The sequence below is a fragment of the Halichoeres trimaculatus genome, unplaced genomic scaffold, assembly GCF_033239565.1.
Source record: "Halichoeres trimaculatus isolate MK-OKI-2021-1 unplaced genomic scaffold, fHalTri1.1 fHalTri1_scaffold_23, whole genome shotgun sequence".
Classification (NCBI taxonomy): domain Eukaryota; kingdom Metazoa; phylum Chordata; class Actinopteri; order Labriformes; family Labridae; genus Halichoeres; species Halichoeres trimaculatus.
In genome coordinates, this window is record NW_027437201.1 from 18885166 (window position 1) to 18898928 (window position 13763).

The window sequence follows — 13763 nt, forward strand, 5'->3', positions numbered from 1 at the left end:
AAACTTCCTCTTTTTCTTCTTTTTTTTTTTTTAAGACGTTGACAGAGGAAATAAAAATCAAGCTGTAGACTTTTATCTCCTGCTTGTGGCTTAGACTGCCCGTATCAGTGTTGACTCCCTGAAGTATTGTTTGATTGCTGGCGGCTCGGCCTGGCTCTCCAGGCTGCCGTGGTGTCATATCCTGATCCTCTGGCTGTCCGGGGGTCGGGGGAGACAGATGCTGGCACTTGAGCGGCTGCTGGTGACGAGGGACCAGCCGACGTGAGCGGACAGGATGTGGGCAGCGACTTGTCCCGGATAGACGTGTGTCAGTAAAACAATGGGTGACGGGCGGACGCTCATGTGGAGAGAGACGATAAAGCTTTGTGAAAGTCTTGGAAGGAGAGGATGTTGGTGTGTGAGTGGGAGGGACAGAGAGAAACATATCAGCTTTGATACAAGTCTTTTTTTTCCACATTATCATTTAGAGACAGAAGTTTAAAAAAGCCTGTTCGTATCCGAATCCCTTTTAAAACCTCATTTTGGTGCAATTGTGCACAAACAGTAAGTGTGCAGATAAAATGTGCACATTATGCACATGCTTTTGTGTTTGCAGCTCTCTCTTTAGACGGGCTTTAGGTGGCTGTAGCTGTGTGTTTTGGTTAAAGCCTTGGGTGTGTGCGTGCGTGTGTGTGTGTTGGGGTTGGAGGGAGGGGGTATGTGGGGTCAGGCAGTCATCGCCCAGTTCGTGAGTGAGAGGACTGGGACCACATGCCCTCTTTTAACTATGTCAGATCGAGGTGGCCTCTCCAAATCATGATGTCCCTGTCACAAAACGACAGCGCTGCGTTTGCTGCTCCCTCCCCCCACCCCCCCTTCAAAAATATGAGGACATCATGTGCTTGAAGCCATACCTGATTTACTTGGAGAAGGCTCCTCTTTCTGAAAAAAGCTCTACATTGTGACTCTTTTTTCTTGGAATAAAATGAAAGAAATGCAAGTTTGAGCAAGAATCTTTATTTAATGACAAATATGTCTGCTTTCTACTTCCATACTTTTACCAGTTCACCAGACATGATTGCAGATGACGTGTCAAACCAAAAAAAGGAAGGAGCATTGTCTGTTATTAAAGATGATTTGGTTGAATTTGCTTAACAGATTCTCACACAATCAAAGCATAACCCACTCTAATGTTGTTTCTTTTACTGTGACTTTAAAAAAAAGTGTAAAAATTTCAAGTTTTATTAAACTGCTTCAAAAGTGTAGGATTTAAATAACAGATTTTGTAAAACAGGCAGTCCTAGCTACTGAGAAATGAAAGCGCAAGATCCTGCAGTACCCAGAATGGCCACTAGAGACTCGCTCCAAGAGTGATGGTGTTTTTCATTTGTACTCAGAACTGGGAATGACGTTCAGTTGCCAAGTGGGAAAAACTTGCCACAACAAACATTGAATAATACTATGTATACGGCTGATTCATTTTGACAAACACTAGTCAGAAATTCTAAGATAGACAGAATATAACAGTGGCTAAATTACAGTTTACCCCTGAAGTTGGAATTTCCTCCTGGGAAATCAGGGATGGTGTGGATGCTCCAACATCCAAGTCGGAAAATCCGACCTCAGGGGTCGTCCCAGTTGGGCGTTCCCTGTTGGGCGTTCCCTGTTGGGCATTCCCGGTTGGGCGTTCCACTTGGAGCTTGGAAATTCCGACTTCTGGATACAAATGGAACGCACCACAAGTGGGCCTTAGGATGCGGTCACACTGGCAAATAGTGCAGTGCCTAAGCACGCTCCAGCCCTAGTGCATGTTTCAAATGGCTAGTGTGACAGCTTGAACACAAATCACTTTTCTGCTTTGGCACGCTCTGGAGAGGTGGACTTCGGCACGGTTTACTTCATGCACGAGCACAAGCATGCGGACAGTGCCTGTGATCCATGACATATGATCACCACAAGCATATTCGACAATTATTTTAAACAAAGCGGGGATGTTAAAAGCTGTGTTGGGCCAAAACGACCTACCATAAGTGAAAAAGTCCCTAAAGTTGTAGCAATGCTCTCTGTGTTTTATTGTGCTGACTCTGATGAGATCACCCTTCATGTAAACAGACGCTTCATGGTGGCGTAGGCAGGCCATGCTCGTGTGATACCTGCTAAAGTCTGGTTCATATAGGAGTAGTGTGACCGCTGGCTGTACTCTCCAGCGAGGGAACTCAACTCAACTCTACTTATAAAGCACAGAGTGCTGTATATAAAAGTAGTGTAGGAATAAATAAGTAAATAAAACAAAATATCATTGAAAAAATGTGACATTGTTCTAAAAATAATTTAAAACAATGAAACAATTAATAAAAACTAAAACAACCATAAAACACCAAAACATGAGCAGAGTCTTAAGTTGGGTTAAAAGCCAAAGAATAAAAATGGGTTTAAAGACTTTTTTTAAAAGCGAACAGCGGTTCTGCAGGGGAGGCATTCATGGTTTGGATGGCCAGTGTGACCGCGCCCTAGGATGAAATCTAGTTTTTACCACAGTGTCCACAGGCAGCTGTGAAATTTGCCGGACTCTGTTCATAGATTAATTTCATGTTGTTTCTAGCGTTGCATTTGCTGATGAGAATTAACCAAGAGGTTTGTTTTCAGGGTTTTGGACAATTGGACCAATCAGAATCAAGTATTTTAGAGCTTAATGTTAACCCAACAAGCTCAGTATTAAGTCATGATGACTTTGACGGGGATGGATCTCTAGTTTAATATCTATGAAAGCTTAAAGTGACATGAAGAATGAGTGTTAGCATTGTCCTCTCAATGTCTGCGAGGCCTGACCTCGGCTAATTTGAGCCACTGAACTTGACCTCTGGGTCGTCCACCATCTGACCTCAGCAACATTAACTTCTGGCACCAAAACAAACCAACAAAAAGACAAATGAAAGACCTGTAAACAAAAGTCTTAGTATCAAATATGACGTCAAACTGAAGTGGAGGAGAAAACAGACAGGAGTCAACCAGACTGTGGGAGAGGATTCAGGAGTGTTGAATCCTGGCTGTTGGTCAACAATGGTGTGTGTTTGTGTGTGCGTAAGATACTGAGACAGTCATGTATGTGTGTGTGTGTGTGTGTGTGTGTGTGTGTAGCTGTGAGGAACTCCTTCAGCTACTCCCTGTGTTTGTCAGCTGGCGCGCGTTCTCAATATAAGCTCTCTAATTGCTCAGAAAATTACAGTTAACGATGATTGCACATGACACGGCCTGACATTACGGTGACACCACAACGCCTCGTGCGCCCCACCATCCTCTCCTCACCTCGCCTCCCCTTCCTCCCTTTTTTCCCCGACACCCTCCTCGGGATGTTGTGCCAGCCCTCGTTGACCGGAGCGACGCCCCCGGTGGCCGCTGCGTGCCCTCTGCTTGTTGAAGCTGTCCAAAGGAGAGACGTTGCAGAGTTCAGTCTGCTTTGGCGTCGCTCTGTGCCACCCCTCATGGGTCAGCCAAAACGTTTGAGAGCCACGATGAGTTCCTTGGTGCATCATGCATCATCTGTGTTGCATAGGAGGAGATCTTTGTAATGTTTGTGTTCTTAAAAACAAAGAAGTGTTTGCATCTCTTGAGCATGCACTATCATAACGAGAAGAGCGCTTTTGTAGGAGATGGAAATTGAGACAATTGGGATAAAGATGAAAACTTGAGAAAACAAACTTAGCAGAAAACAGAGGCGAGGATATATTTCTGGGGTTTTAAGCGTGCAGAGTTTTCCTGCTGCGGCCCTGCACGCTGACACATACTGTTAATACATTGTGTGCACATGTGAACGTGAGTAAATGCCTACATGTGCATGTGCATGAATGTGTCCGTATACCCGTGCCCCTGCAGGCCGGAATGTGTCACCTCTTTGTCTTGTCAGTGTTAATGTGAGCATGGCCATCCAGGCGTGGAGCTGCCACAGATCAGCAGATGAACCCCTGCCTCACCCCACCCACTCCCACCTCCTCTAACCCTGTTTCCTCCCCAGCTCGGCCTCCTCCCCCCTTCAGTGCGGGAATTAAATATCCTTTACTGTCCGGGCGTCACCGCTGGCGTGGAGATTTTTTGTTTAATTTCAGGTCAGAACCTGTCCGTCACTGCGATGCATCACAGCGCCGGAGGTCGCCCAGTGGGTGGCAGAGAGGATCAGCGGTGATCGCTGCGTACAACAGGCGCCTCAGAGGCGTCACACTCATAGCTGAGAGCCATAATGTCACAGCAGCTCTCTGCAGCTCTAACCTGTGGCATAAACTCTTATAACAGCAGCACATATAAAATCTATAGAGTAGGAAACAACCCTTTAAGGCCTAAATGTCTCAATTTCATCAATTTATCTTGGCTCTGTCAAACAACATCTGTCTAAAAAAGAAAGAGGGAGAACTCAGGATTGTAAAGCAGCACATCATATTCAGCCACACTGAGGATTTAAATCCAGTGTGGTCACATGTATGACATTACCAAAAGTATTCGCTATGATCAGAATCAGGTGTCCCAATCACTTGGTCTGGCAGAGTGTAGGTGTATAAAATCAAGCACCAAGGCATACAGACTGTTTTTTACAAACATTTGTGAAAGAATGGGCTGCTCTCAGGAGCTCACTCCTAAATACCTAAATGTATTATTTATTGTAAGAAAATGGAAGAGTTGAGGAACAACAGCAACTCAGTCACAAATTGGTAGGCCATGTAAACTGATGGAGAGGGGTCAGCAGATGCTGAGGCACATAGTGCAAAGTGGTCACCGACCTCCTGCACAGTCAATTGCTGTAGAGCCCCAAACTTCATGTGGCCTCAGATTAGCTCCAGGACAGTTTGCAGAGAGCTTCATGGAGTGGGTTTCCATCAGTGGTGATTGCTCTAAGACTGCAAGGGAAGCTCAGCTTCCTCTAAAATGTCCCCCAAAAAAGTGGTGATATGTACTGCTGTGCGTACATTTCATTGATAAAATATGCGCTACAATTCCTTCATCTCTTGTTGAGAATCAGCTCCTATCACAGATAACTGGCTCCACCTCCTTCTCATTCATCCCTGCATCGTCTCAGCGCTTTAACACAGTGGGACGCTGAGTGTCTTCTGACTTCAGCGGGGAAGCGTAGAGTGGGTTGTTCCACTGTGGAAACTGGACGGTGATTGGATAAACGCTGGGCTTTGTCCCGCCCATCGGATGCTCAGCGTCTCTGGGGTCTATGAGGCATAGGGATGGGTACCAAATTAGGTACTTTTATGGGTACCGACCGAATTCTGTCAAAAGTATCGGGTACGATTCATGTAAAACCAAAAGGTACCATGTTTAGGTACCATGTTTAGGTACCTAAACGCATCCTTGTGAATGGAAGAGTAGGCAAATCTCCATGCTGGACATGAACACAGTATTGTCAGGTTATATATAGAAGAATAAATATGTTAAATTGAACAACTTTATATTATATTATTAAACAAACTGATATTTTTTACCACATAGACACAAAAAGTACTGAAAATTGGTACCGTTGAGTACCGGAACCAATTGCCAGGTACTGGGCATCGGTACCGTATCGTTTCTAATGTGAAAGGTACCCATCCCTAATGAGGCAGTGGGCTGTCTTGGACGCTGGGCTTCTGCATGATGATTGGATGATCTGTCTGGGGCCGAATCCCTTTTTGATTGACAGTAAAATGAGCCAATTAGCGATCTTGAAGAATAACCCTCCACTGGAGCATCTTCTAACATGTGCATTCAGTTATTCTGGACTGATAAGGAGGCTTTATCGATCCCCAGCGAGTTTACCTTTCTTAAAAACAATGAGCGTTGTGTTTAAAGATTCTCTCTCTTTTCACCAATAAGCAGCTACAGCTACAGCTGTGGAGCTTCTCCCCCTGTCACTCACACTAACAGCCTGCAGGTGTAGAGAGGAGCTTCTTCTGTTTAAAGCAGCTCAAGTCTTGTACCCGCAACACAATGGGCCAAGGCGGTTTAAGCAGTCTAGCGCTGCTGGCCATTGACAGAACACTGGTAAAATCCCTGGAAAAAACACCTGGTTGGTACGACAGGGTCACAGATCATTTTCTTGAAAAGGAACGGGGGGTAGAATTTACTGTTAAATGAATAAGCAAATTGATGATGTAGGCCGGAAAAAATGAGCTTCCCCTCCTTGACTGACCAGCAGCCGCTACTGGTTTTCATGGCCGAGCGGCTGCATCCAAGCCATACATCACCAAGTGCAATGCAAAGCATCGGATGCAGTAGTGTAAAGGGGTGGGGTTGTGTCAGGAGCTGGGCTTGGCCCCTTAGTTCCAGTGAAAGGAACTTTGAATGCTTCAGATGCCAAAACATTTTGGACAATTCCTTGCTCTCAACATTGTGGGACATGGATGACAGGCACCTAAGTTCATACATGAGTCAATGCAGGTGAGCGAATACTTTTGGTGATATAGTGTATGTTGTGATGCTGTCACTTTTTGAGCTAACTCTTCATTTTGAGTTGACCTTTACATTACACAGCTGTGTGCAGAGCTCCACGTACACACCAAGCTCTGTGGCTTTGTGGCGCAGACTGCCTGTGATGCTGAGCTGCTAAAGCTGAAGCAGATGTAGACCCCTGATAAAGTCCTGATATCAGATTCTATAGATTACAGGGTTGCACTCATCTAAATTTAACACCATGAGTTTCAAAAACATTACTATGTGTAGGGTAAAATTCAGCTACAAGCCCCCTCCTTCATGTCCGGGGCCCAGACCGTTTAGATCGACCTTATCTTCTTCATCTTCACACGTTTTAAGATTAAAAGTGCAGCTGTGATGACAACTCTGCATGCACTAAGCACAAAGTCAACAGACTTTTAAAGCCTCTGGACAGTTTGGCTTGAAATAGTTGAACTGTGTGTGTATCTGACATCAAAGTTGAGTGTTTCTGTGATCTTCCACAATCTTGCAAGTTTGTTCAGACGTTCTGCATGGTCAAATTTTGCCAGATTCAAATATAAGCAAGTGCTGGAGTGCAGAAACTCAAAACTATGCATGCATTTAGTCGTATTTAGAGTTAAAAAGGCTTATTAGGGCAAATATCTGCCACATGAACCCGTCAAGTCGAAGTGAAACGTCTTTTTCAACGACCCTTACCTGCTCTGCATGAAGTGATTCTTACAATCTAGTTCGCAGCAACGTTAGGGAAAAGGAACATGATTTCTCTTTAACAGTAAAAGACAAAGAGTCAGATCTGATCTTGTGTGTGCGTGTTGAAAAAATAGATATTTCAGAATCAGGAAGTATTAATTTGCATCTTTTCTGACTAAAAACTGCAGACTTTCTAATCCTCAGGTGTGTAGAAACAACACATTTTAAATATAAGATGTAAAAAAAGACACACTTTAAAAGGTGGCCTAGCTTTCTCTAACCAGAATGAAGAGGTGGGCTTCTTTACTGACGGTGAGGTTTTGTTGTGGGCTGATGGAAACAAAGTTAATCGACTGAAACACAAATATAGTGTTGATAATAACTTCCATAATGAATCAGTGACCACCTGCAGTACGCCAGGAAGGTGGGTGTTTGACTGTGCTCTGTGGATCAGATGATGAGTGGTCTTCTCTCTGACTCATGAGGCTGACTGAAACGTAGCCCTCAGAGACCACACGGTATGGTGTTCATGTGTGTGGGAGAGCCGCCCACAGAGTCTGCGTTTTTGTGGTCGCAGAGATACTTTACGGTAAGAGGAAGTGAGCCTCTCTGTGTTGCAGAGCACAGGTCGATGTAGCAGTAAGACTCTACCTTGATAAGATGGACAAACGAAATGTAGTAACCGCGTATTCTGTAATTCAACCCATAACTCATGAAGGGTCTCATGTAAATACTATAAAAGCTCCAGTGAGGAGTTTTCACAGGTTTGAAACAGACTGAAACTGATACCGAAGCCTCTTTATGATCTGACAGAGCAAAACAAAACTTCTTCAACAAGAAGAAGGGCAGAGGGTAAGACTTGTTAGACAACTGGACTATCGGATTACGGATCACTTCCACCAGATCCTTTCCTGGTCCGTCTCCACTCCAATCAGCAAATTTGATGATTGTCAGTAGGGCTGCAACTAATGATCTTAGTAACTGATTTCTCTGACAATTATATTTATGATTAATTGATGAATTGGGAAAATAAAAAGATGAGAATAAATTAAAGTAAAATTCACAAAACCAAACATGCAATATTATTTTAGTTGATTACTATTGTTTCCTTAAAGATATGCACCAGGGGTGGCCAACCTTTTGGGTGATGAGATTGATACTTGAGTTTCATTTTCTCTTCTCTACATGTGCTCCTCTCAATCGCTCTTGTGCTCATAGCTACCTACCTATCTATTTAGATAGATAGGTAGATAGATAGATAGATAGATAGATAGATAGATAGATAGATAGATAGATAGATAGATGACAAGACAATAAATCTTGTTTTGAGAATCGAAAATGTATTGATTTTCATTTATTGTTATTTTGTTTATGTTTAAGAGGAAGTGCGTTTATACAACCACGTGTGTGATGTGGCTCTTTGTAGTACCACGGTAATTTTTGTGGCTCTTGGTCTCTGACTGGTTGGCCACCACTGATGTACACAAAGAAACAAAATATTTGAACATAGTTTAAGCTGACCAGATGCTAAATTTATAAACTATAACAAATGACATGAATGTATTGCCACTTAAAGAATCAACAGTATGGGCAAAATAATAGAAAATATATAGTTATGTTAACAGATAAAGAACTTAGTAGGCCAAAAAGGCAAATAAATAAAAATTCGTCCTCAGTTTTCACCAGCAGGTCAAACAGTTCACCCCCTCTGCCCTACCACTGTCTGTAGCAGCCAATGCTAATGCTAACGTTAGTTTAATGAACTTCTCGTGGTTTTCAAACGGGGTGACGATTTGATAAAAAGACAAAACGTGTCCTGAAAGACAAACCATGCATTCCACAACAAATAAAAGGAGTGTATGTAGGATTTTGTAGCCACTTGCCTCGCTGTTGAGCTCCCCGGCTCGTCGCCAATGAGCCCAACATGTTGGCGTTTTAAGTGTTGGATCATTGCAGTTGTACTGCTGTGCCATGAGAGGCCATTTTTGCAAATGTTGCGATTAACAGCTTCAAAAACGACTTCTCGGACTCTGCCGTTATTTGCATGTTTACTTGTTTCCCTCCCCTGCTGGTTCGGCTTCTCCTCTGCCAAGCTGATTTGTTTACATGTGAAGCATACAGCCTCGCAGCCCAGGTTATCTACACTCCAGTCCAGTAGGTGGCGGTAATGCACCTTCAGCTAGTTGCCAACCACTAAATAATCCAACAAAAAGGAAGAAGACAAACAAACTGAAGACAAACTAATAAAATAATGGCCATCACAGTGCATTGATTATGGAAAACCGTTGTCGATGCTTTGACTAATTGATTTTATTGATTTTATTGATTCGTCGTTGCAGCCCTAGATGTCAGCACAAGTCAAAATGTGAATCAAATCAAAGGTTAATCAGCTGGTTACACATTTTTTTCAATATTATATTTAGAAGTACTTCACTCTGCAAATTAAAGAGAGGTTTCATCGGCATTCTTCTTCCTCCGCGTCTTCACTGAGAATTCAAACCGCATGCTTCACAGCTGAGTTTCCAAACAGCTGGTAAGTTTGTCATTTCTACCCAAACACTCTGGAGGTGTTGATGAAGATCTCACGTGTGATCGCACCCTCAGTCTCCCATCTCAGTCGTGGACCCAAAATGTCTGCTGCGGTCTTTAATTGAAGAGCAGTCCCCGTTAAGTCCCCTCCTCTGTAAAAGTTTTCCTGTTTACTCCACCCAGAGGACCCCTGGCTCTGGCTGCTCGGCGCTCCTGTCACTCATCCGGCCTCGCTGATGGAGGTGTGGTTGGAGAGGAGGCGGTGGCATTGGTTGTGGGGGGATATGTGATGTGTTGTGACAGCGGGAGCCGGGGCTGGCGGGCGGTCACCATGCGGCACCATATTGCCAGGCTCCCGGGGGACGAGGGATCAGCATGCCAGCCTTGCCAAGAAGTGCTAATAGGCGCAACACGTCTTGCTTTCACACATTAAGGCAAGCGAAGGGTGACAGATCAGAGCTGTGATACTGCCGCCTGTAAGGGAAAAAAAGGGGCCACGGCGCCCGTTAGCCATGCAGCGCAGGCTAATGATGAAACCCCCGAGACGAGCAATGTGCCCACCAATCACCGAGTTGATGTGCTTGCAGACGGACGTGTCTCCGTCTCCGTCTTGTCACAGAGTTGAGACCAGTTCATCCTTGCTCTCCAGCTCGGTGATGCTCACCTCCATATTGTAACTGACAATAAAGCTACAAGTGTTGAAACCGGATCAACACTTTTCCAAGAAGACATCCTCGTTCTCACCCCAGAGCAGGCGAGGTCAAGTGGGCTGCCCGCGGCTGCAACACCTTTGTGACATCTGTTAGCAGAACCTACAGCTTGGATGAGAGTCTGCTGAGCTGAACGTTTGCAGTGCAGAGGAAATGAGAGCGTCTGTGCACTCACTTTGTTACTTCCACCTCAGGGGCCATATGCTTGGTTTGGCAGGTTCTCAAACACCTGCCTCGGTTTGTTTGACTCAAAAATGACTCGGATAGGTTTGAATCCAGTTCTGAGGAGCTGACTGAGTTATCCAAGGCCAGTTCAGTCCACGGTTTGAGAGTTTCTGCTGATCAGGTACCGAGGTCCAGGAAGAAGCTCAGAGGGGAGAGGGCCCTCTCTTATGTAGCTTCCTGATTGTGGAACAGTCTTCCCTTGCACATTAGAGAGGCCCCTTCACTGTCAACTTTTAAAAATCGTCTTAAAACTCATTTTTATTCTTTGACTTTTAACCTCGGCAAGAGTTAGTTCCTTTACCCGGTCCTTTTATTTTCTTTTATTCCCTTTTATTTGCTTTTAGTTCTTTTTTTTACTATGTTTTCTTTTATGTCTCTGTTTTTTTTTACTTATCTGTTTTTATCATTTTATTTTGATCTACCTGTTTAGCACTTTGTTTACAGCTGTGGTTGTTTTCAAAAGTGCTCTATAAATAAAGTTGGTATGGTATGGTAATGTTAGAGGCAGAGAAGCCGCCTCAATGAGACTTATAAAAACGTGCCAGTGGCTTGTATCGATACTCTGATATCTGAAGCCTCGTCCTTGGAAACTGGAAAAGTACTTTACTTATTAAGGCCGTCTTTGGCTCAGTTTGGAGTATTTTAGGCCTTGGTATTTTTACATCTTATGGTCAAAAGTCTGAGGATTGGGCTCCACCAAGGAGGTTTGCAGAATCCTACCTGTTCTTGATTTTTCCCTTTTTTTTTTCTGTCAGTCTCAGTTTCTCTTTTTGTTCGTCTTCTTCCACACACACTGCAAAAAATCTGAACTCTTGTTCAGCATTTTTGTCTTATTTTGAGTCAAAATTGTCTTTTTATACTTGACCTGAGCCACATTCACCTGACTAGTCCAGAAAAATGTTTTGTTAAGTTATTTAAAGACAAAAATGAGGTCTGAACTGCTTAAAACAAGTAAAAAAATCTGCAAATGGGACAAGGAAAATTTGCTTGAAACTAGAATAATGTAATACAATACAAGTAACTTTTCTCTTGATCCATCAGCAGATTTTTTTTTTTAAATAACTTGAAATGAGACATTTTTCTGGACTGGTCAGGGGAATGTGGCTCAAATTAAGTCTAAAAAGACATTTTCTACTGAAAATAAGACAAAAACACTTGATAAGATTTGTTCTCCTCCTTGTTTCTGTCCTTCTCATCCTGCTGTCTTTGCTGTTTTTCTCTCCACCTGTTGCTAAAACAGGATTAGCAAACCGCTACAGTGTGTGAGGTGTGAGCTTACAATACCTCCTGGGTTTGAACACGTTCCTTATGTCAGGACTTCTTCTGCCAAGTTTTTTCATTTTACATAACACCTGAACATTTTGCCAACAAAGGCAAACAAACTTGAGTGCTTTTTGCAAACTTAATTGTTGCATTTGTCTGGAATAATTTCCTCAACTTTTGTAACATTTCTGAGCCAGAGATCTCCTGATGCAGAGCAACAAAATCAGATCCAACTGAATCTTCATCGTCTTGTTTGTCACTCTGCAGCGCTCATCTGATAGATGACTTAAATCAGTTTCTGGATATGTTGTAGTCCAATCATTTCCAGAGGCTGAAAAAGGAGAGATCACAAATCTGGTCTGTCTTCTTAAAGCTGTTTTATCTCTGTGGATTCCCCACTCAAGGCCCTGGTGAGGTCGTCTGCTGCCTGTTCTGGATCAAATATTAAAGTCGGAGGCAGTGCTGACAGTTTAAACCGTCACCTCCTCGAATAACTCTATCCTAACACCGGCTCGTACCTCCTGACATCCATAATGCAGCACGTGTTATGGATAAGAACATGCTAATATGAATGTTTGTGCTATAATGAGCCACTATGTGAGGCTAAATTTTTCATGCAGGATAGTAGAGGCAGAGCAGGGCTTTATAGAGCAATGCTAATGCAAAATTAGACAATTATACATGAAAACAGATGAAATATTGATGCAAACAGTGGCTCACCTCTGTGTGACCCCGAGGAGGCCGATCTGCGTGGTCCTGTGGAGGTCACACGGAAGGATGGGGACTTTATACAGTCGTGAGGTTGTGCAGAGGAGAATATCTGACCCTATTCTGTATATATATATATATATATATATATATATATATATATGTATATATATATATATATATATATATATATATATATATATATATATATATATATATATACAGTCTAACATAAAAATAAACAAATTTTTCTGAATGTCAGTGCGGTGTTTCTATACGAAAAATGACATACTGGCTGTTGGGGCGACAGAAATATTTCCACTTTGTTTTCTGTGATTCTTCAGGTCTATAACTGGACCTTTTTGGAAGATTTTTGTAAAACCTGTGGATCAGTCATGTTTAAGAAATCCACAGGGCACAGAGGAGATCCTGCAACTCCATGCAGAAAGGCCTGCACACATCTGTGCATGCTTTGCACGAAGAAGACACAAGTTAATACCTGCCTCTGTTTTCTCTTCATTCTTCCACTTTGACACCTTGACATATAAACTTGAGGGGCAGTATTTCCCCCTATTGCTCGACCCCTACGCCCCCCTCCTCCCTCCAGCCCCCCCATTGACGCCTTCGCTCCCCGGGGCCATGCTATGCCCGCTGAAGCGCTGTGCTGTGAGCGAGTGCTCTGCCTGCCATCAATATGGGTGAGTTACAGAGGTCAGCGGTTCAAACGCAGTTCACCGCTCCACGGCGTCACTGGCCGTGCCCTCTACGCGTGCACATTAACGTGTGCGGAGGTGTCAGAGCGTGTAAGTGTGTGTATCAGAACTGATAAGTGTGTGTGTGTGGGTTTCTAGCTGTGTGATCTTTGTCCTTGTGTGAATATGTGTTTGTGTGTCAGGGTATTCTTTGGTTTGCGTGTTTACTCTCAGTCACAGCGGTGAGGGTTCGATACCGGCCCGCTGCTGGCCCTGTGCCAGCTGACATAATGAACATCAGGGAGGCATGTGGGACAACAGCAGGAGGTGGGTCTGTGTGATCAGCTGGAACATGGAGCTTTAATGAATTAACAAGAATCTACAATAAATACCTGGAATGAACGTCAATAAAGAAAAATGTAAAAATGTAAAAACTGTGTGAATCTCAGTTTAGCTCAGCACATTTAACCACAGGAGGATGTTGTCCTGAGATGATCAACAACACCCTCCACAAGGTGGAAAACCACAGAAGGCCGTCGCT